Source organism: Dermacentor variabilis, chromosome 3, assembly GCF_050947875.1.
Source record: "Dermacentor variabilis isolate Ectoservices chromosome 3, ASM5094787v1, whole genome shotgun sequence".
Taxonomy (NCBI): Eukaryota; Metazoa; Arthropoda; class Arachnida; order Ixodida; family Ixodidae; genus Dermacentor; species Dermacentor variabilis.
In genome coordinates, this window is record NC_134570.1 from 124,221,042 (window position 1) to 124,228,739 (window position 7,698).

Genomic DNA, 7,698 nt, shown 5'->3' on the forward strand with positions numbered 1-7,698 from the left:
ATTTCGGATTCTTTCGCGCCTACAATGACGAGGCTTTATTTATCTGTTTGAGGCCCTTAAAACCCACGTTTTTCGTGCGCTTAAATGTTGTCTCTAGAGAGATAACAGTGCCATGTAGTGATAGCAAATGAAACTCACGTGGCAATGTAGATTATCCTCAACCTAGCCTCCGTTATCTTAACAGGAGGCGACGCTACGCGCCTTGGTTAACTCTATGGCATCGACATGTGGCACGCGCTCAACGCAGGCAGTCCCTCGCCACGCACCGACATTGTCCTCAACAATGATCAGCAGGGGAGAACGGCTGTTATGCCTACCCCACATTTCAAGCTGGTAGTCGTCGACGATTCATATAACGGCGGGTACTTTCTAATTGCTGGCAGAAGCCGTCCCCCTTTTTTTCTGGACCTGGACTTCTTTCTACCGCATTCTCCAGCCGCTGCTGTACTCATGCGGCTCTACAAAAGGGAAAACCTCTTCAAGCACATTGGACGCTGGAAGAAAGAGGCGACCCTTATATTTGAGAAAGACGTAAACAGCTACTTCAAATTGAGTGTAGCCTACTACATGTTCGACGTCCCACAGGATCTTTGCGAGCAACGTAACCTGCCCACGGACGAGCTTAAAGTAAGTGCTCGTGGATCCATCAGGACATCGTGTGTTAAAAAGTACAGCGATACACAAGTTTCGGTGACAACAGGCAATGAATAAAACCACTGATAACATTCGAAAAACTTGCGATGTTTGCAGGCGCGTTCTGCACTGAGCAATAAAATTCGTTAGACGGTGAAACGCGGTCACCCGAGAAAGATCAACAAGTACACGAGTCAATATGCACTTTTACCCGCCGTGGTTGCTCAGTGGCTATGGTGTTAGGCTGTTGAGCACGAGATTGCGGGATCGAATCCCGGCCATGGCGGCCGCATATCGATCGGGGCGAAATGCGAAAACACCCGTGTACTTAGATTTAGGTGCACGTTAAAGAACCCCAGGTGGTCGAAATTTCCGGAGTCCTCCACTACGGCGTGCCTCATAATCAGAAAGTGGTTTTGGCACGTAAAACCCCATAATTTTTTTTTTCAATATGCACTTTTATAGTCAATGAAAAAGTAAATGACTCCGTTTTCGTTCTGCTTTGACAGCGAAGCTGTATACCTCTACCGTCCAAGAAAACTTTCGCGCCGTTGGCGTGGTAAGCAATAAACTCCCCATACGTGCGCTGATCCAGGAGATAGTGCAATGCCGGGCCGACCCGTGGTGGAGGTGAAGCAGGCGTTATGCACTCCCCATACGTGGGCCGATTCAGAAGATAGTGCAATGACGAGCCGACCCGCGGCGGAGGTGCTGTTCGCCATTAAGGGGCCCACATGCACAGCTTCGCTGGTCATCCTTCTTCACAGAGTAGAAGGGCACTGAGTTTGTTTATTGACAGTGAGGTGGCTTCTGATCTCTATGAGGCAAGCAGGGACTAGACGATCAAGGAAGGCTCGTACAATGTCCGCCGCTAATCCTTCCGTGCGTTACATCAGTTGAACGGACGCATCACGGATGGAATAACGGAGTACAATTGGCACAGTAGAACACTCAGTGGGCGTTCGCCAAAGTTTTCACTCCCGAGTCACTGATCTCACCCGTAGCCTTGAATGCACTGCATGGAGTCGACGGAGATTAACTGTATTGCTTGGAGAAATTTCAGCCTCGCAGAGTTAGACAGCAGCACGCGTGCTGTCATGTCGCTACATCGACGCAGGAGGCCCTCGCGGCGCTACGCTGGTGCCTGATGAAGATCACTTTTCGAATTAATTATTATCTGTGAAATGTGAGAATAACTGTCTTTCTTACGGTAGTGGGTTTTCTTTTTTTTCAGCCTACATGTATTTTTATTATGGTATTAGGCATACTATTCGGCTGCCTTGTTTAATATAGATATATCGATCACGAACAAAGTTGCAAAATTTCTACTAGCCAGCTCACAGCATCCTCAAGTAGAGAAATTTCTGGACTTGTAATCAAAATAGGAGAGAAATGTCTTTAAAAAACATCCAGACCACGTCCTTCTTGAATGCCAACATGTCAGGCCGACTGCATGGCTTTTTTTTTCTGAATTTCCTGTCATCTGAAGGACAGAAATATACGTTCCCTCCGAATGCCCATCTGAAGAAAAGTAAAAGACCGTGCTTGGAGACTGGCGCTGCTCCGAGAGATATGCACAAAATGCGGTCGTAACGTTGGAGTTCACTGGATCGAGTTACTTTCGCGTAATTACCTCATGAACGAAATTTTACTCTATAGCGCGAAAGCGACGTTGGCGGGGTTTCAGTGAGAAATAAACCTACCCTATCAGTTGAATTTAACTCCGCATGATATTTCAATTCGCTCCTTTTTGGTAGCTCGTAGGCTGTGCTGAAAAGACAACAAATAAAACCCCGTCATGTGCAACAAGATCAGCAAGAGCTTTTGAAGAGAGAAAGAGGGAGAACAACATTATTGTGTGCCCGGAATGGGGTCAAGGAAAGAGGAAGAGGTGGGACATCCTCTTCTGTCTTCCCCCTTAAGTGGCAGCCAGGAGTCTTTGGGCCCCGGCGGCGTCTTCAGCCACCCGGACGAGTCGGTCTTGCACTTCCAGATCGGAGCTAAGCAGCACGGTATCACACTGCTCTGCAGAACTGATTTCTAAAAAACAGTGCTCTTTCTGTTGGATGTGACTACATTTGAGGGGGCACGACCAAACCATTTGGTTAAGGTCGGCCCTGCCTTTGCAAATTTTGCATTCGGCTGTATGCAGTCGTGGGTAACAGCAGCTGTAGGTTACAGGATCAGGGAAGGTGTTGGTCTGGAGCAAAGTCCATGCCACCGATTGCCACTTAACTTAAGTTCTGTGTGCTACAGCATACTTGGTCCTCACATGCCTATAAAGATCAAGGATGTCCTGATAGGACACCGGCCTGTCCTGCACTGGCCGACGAAACGAGTGAGCGTCAGCAGTGGAAAGGTCGGCGCTGACTCGGTTGGTTGGACCTCAAGCCACGTCGTGCGCGTTCTCGTTCCCCGGGAGGCCGGAGTGGGCCGGCGCCTAGACGATTTTGACCCCTCTGACTCGGTTGCCACGAAAACCTGTCCGCAGGATGTTGAGTGCTTCGGATGACACACGCCCCCTTGCGAAATTTAGGATGGCCGCCTTGGAGTCGCTCAATATGAATTTGTGTTTGGAAGATGCCGTCATTGCCACGGCAATTGCCGCCTCCTCCCCAACTGCCGACGACGTCGTGAGGATCGTGTCGGATGCAATTGAATCGCCTTGTCGATTTACTATTGCTGTGGCCATGGTGTCGCGATCGTCATAATCAGAAGCGTCCACGTAGACCACGTGCTCAGACCTCTCGAATCTTTTTATGCATTGTCTGTGCTCTTGCCCGTCTCCGTTCAGCGTTATATACCGGGTGCGTGTTTTGGGGAGTGGCGGAACATGAATATTTGTCCTGATCTCCGCTGGTATTCCTTATTTGGCTCCGGATCGGGATTCGTGATTAATGTTCCGGGATAAATTGTACGAGCATATGAGGTTTAGGCGCATGAGGTCTCAGTTATTAAGGGTAAACTGCAGTTGTACAATAAATATGTTTTCGGTCTTTATGCAAACGCCGGTACCTATAATACCGCATAGCCTATGTAGCTTCATGGGGCTAACTCAGTGAAGTCTACGTAATAAAGTTCACTTGCAGTGTTATAATCGTCGTTTTAATTATGGAACACTGCGCTCAAGAAAACTACAAAAGAAGGTAAAATGCAAGTAATAAATATCGAAAACGTTGAAATGAATCTTGAGAAAGGGATCACGTACCATTCTATTGTTGTTGTTGCATATGCAATGTACAAAAGAGGCCAGGAATCAAATGCTCAATTTTTCGTATGAGTATCTGTAGAAAGCATCAGAAAAATTTAATGCTCCTTCCTCTGATGAATAACAATGAGTGTTATCCAAGATGCAGGAAAAGAATAACACTTTTCTTTTAAGCATGGAAGCTTGTCGGCAGCGCACAATAAAGCCTTGAAATTTAATTATGTGCGCTCTGCCATAACATCGCATTCACAAGACAACGTCTTCGCCCATATGTAGGATGTTTACCTTAAGACTACGAACAGCGAGATACAGCGCCCATTAAGGAATGGCATAATGGCGTTGCACCACGCGTGAATCAAAAAGCAGCTGAAACGCAAGGGAAACGCAGCGAACGAGCACATATGCTACATGACGTGTTTTTGATTGTCGTGTAAACAACATTTCATGTGTCATCAACCGTTGCAGAATAACGCGGCTTGCTTTAGATCACTCGCTAGATAAATCTGCACTCTTCTGAGTAATATCTCGTCACGTTGGGCACGTCGGCCAAGGTCCTGCACAACCGATTGCACATCCGAAAGTCACAATCGTGACGTGGCCGCCCGCGAAGACGACAAGGCCGGGGACGTGGTGGTTCCTCCGCCGCTGTCTCGCAGGTGCTTCCGCCTGCTGTAGGATCGGATGAGCAGCAGTATAGTCATTACCGTGGCGATGACGATGACGGACATGACGACTCCTATCATCTCCCAGACGGTGTCGGGACGAACGTAGAGGAAAATTCAACCTCGAGTTGGCTGCGCATAATTGAAAGCGCGATGGTCACGAAGGACCCGAGTGATAGGCGCGGAACATTCGCAAAGTTATGAGACGATGCTAATCTACCATCGTTCAGTGTCATGGCGCCGCTAAGCACGACCTCGCGGGCTTAATCCGGGGCATGGTGGCCATATGCGAGATGCAGACAGAATGCCAAATCACTCGTGCACAGTTTATTCCATCTGCGGCGAAAAATTCCACTTTATCAAAATTATCCCGGTGTCACCCTTTATGGTGCGCCTCATAAGTACATTACTCGTTTTGGCACGTGACACCCCTGATTTCTTTTTCTCCTTGTAAGACTTCTACGTGTTTCTTTTTGTCAGCACAGGTTGTTATGCATTCATCGACGATTATGCAAGAAGCACCTGCGGGTGACCGGAACACTAACGTAAGAAACCAGAAAACTTATCTGCAGGAACGGAGTAGGGCTGTGAAATCGTGTTTGGTGGAATATAATAGTTCGTGTAATTGCCAAAGTTGCAATTTTTTTTGGTTTAATAAATGATAGAATGATTGCATTGATAATGTTGTAAATCGTGGTAACTCTCGTTTGAGGCTTCACTACAAGATTTTATTGAATTTAAGAAGACAGAAAGGGGGGACTTAAGGAAGCATGTATGTTAAAGCACTCAATGACAGGTATTTATCATTAAGCCTTTTCAATTGATACCAAATGTAGTGAACGTATTAAGACACTTACTAATTTGCTCAGACTACTGTACAGGCAATGCGCAACTAGCAATTGAAGACATCGATTAGTGCACAAAACAAATATATGTGAGGAGTGTGAGGCAAGTGGTGAGACACAAGCACAAGTGAAGGAAATGTGACCTATAAACAAACCATACAAATGGGGAAATTAATATAGAATACAGCAAGGTTGAACTATGAATTCAAACGCAAATACACAGAGCACCACAACTGGAAAAAATGGAATAAATAAATTGGCCCCGGTAATCAGGCGCAATCTCGACGTCCATTTAGCTGCGTTTTAAAACTTCCAGAGCTCTAATTTGCGGTTTCTGGACGGCTTCATGGCAAGAGAAAATTTCGTACAGTAAAGTGACTACCATCAACACCGTTCAACGTCGATTTTAAAAGATTCAGGCATAATTTATAAAGAGCTGAGCGTTCCAGCACATATGCATGGCGTCTTATAAAAAGGCGCAACCTATCATTAGTTACGAAGTGACATTTTATACAACCAATCGAAAGCTTTCGCAGAATGGAGCCAATCTTAGGCAGTGTTGAGCAGTTTCCTCGCTATTGGAGGAAATCGGAGGGTAGCAGTCGCGAGGTGGTACAACCGCTTGCGAGTCGGTCAGCCCGATAAAGCCACTGCATGTCATACCGTGACCGACATGACGAAATCTGCGTGCGCATGGCTCTATAGAGCGCTCTTCATTCCTATATAATAGTGTTCCTGTATCTCCTCCCGTAAGGAGGAGAACTTGAACAGTGAACCATCTTACGATCATTTTACATTTGAAGAAACCGCTGCCAGTGCGAGGCTTACCATTGCAAAAGAATCTTCATCGGCTTAAGTCGATTGCTGCTATTGTAATAAAACTCAGGTAACACTTACTGATCACATAACTGGCATTAACTTCCTTCAAAACAGTGTTTGTTGTTGCTGAGCTACGTTCCATGTGCCACCGAGATTGATTGATTAGAACTTTATTTGGCAATACGCGATGTGATTTCGGTTGCTGGCTTCAGCACTGTGCAGAGAAGGTCTTCGTTATAAGATGTTAACTTGACGGAGACGTTATTTGCGTACAAGAAAACAATCCGGTATAACCCACCTGACGATTGATTGTCAATGTTATTGCGATCAGCATTCAAATGACATAGTTTCACATCGTAATGCTAAAGACACCTTTATTTGCCTTCTGAAGATGTCAGTCTGGGATTTGCATTGCTTCGGTTATATGAAACATAAACTGTCGCCGGCTTTTGCTGTGACATTCACTCGCCTGTGTTGGCCTTCACCACGTCAGCATGAGGACGACTGTGTGGCGACAGCGCATTGATGACGATGGAATGACGACAAAGGAATGAAGTCGACGGAACGGCAAAGGTGGTATGACAATGACGGCATGATGACAATGCGATGACAATTTTAAAATGAAGACCATGGTATAACGTAGACGGCCGTAGGAAAATGAGATGACTGCGAATGTATTACGACGATGACGTGACGTCTGCATGACGACGACGGCATGAAGAGGATCGGATAATGACGCCGGAGTGACCACGATCAAACAGGACAGCCTCACAATATAGGTTTAATAGTGCTGCCTGAGAACAGTTATATGACGACGACGCAATGACGACAATGGCATGACAGCGGCGGCGTGATCGTGATGAATTGCGATAGCGTTATAATTATAGACGATCGAAGACCGCATGAGAACAATGGCATGACGATTCGAAAATGATCACAAAGGCCTGATCACTACAGCGTAATGAAGAGGGCATGAAGAGGGCATATTGCGACGATGATGCGACGATGGCTGTATGGGGACGATGTCACAACAGTGGCATGAGAAGGATTAGTTAAATAAGCTGGAATACCGACAGTGGAATGACCATGACATCATTACGACGACCGCATGATGATGACGCCATGACCGCCGAGACATGATGCAGCCTAAATGACGACGGAAATCAGTGTTAGCCGTAGAAATGCTTGTCCAAGTTCGTCATGCACAAGATCGAATGACTGCGACGAATTTGCGCTTTATTGCCCAAATGTCTGCGGGGCTGATAGGTTATTGCCAGTAACCCCTACGGTGGTTGATCAAGCGACCGAAACTGTTGGACAATAAAGCAATGACTACCGCCAAGTTGTGATAAACTATTTTCACTCATATATATATATATATATATATATATATATATATATATATATATATATTTATATATATATATATATATATATATATATATATATATATATATATATATATATATATATATAGTGCGATTGCTGGTGGTCTGCTCCAGACGTCCGTGAGTTGCACTTCGCTCCTCGT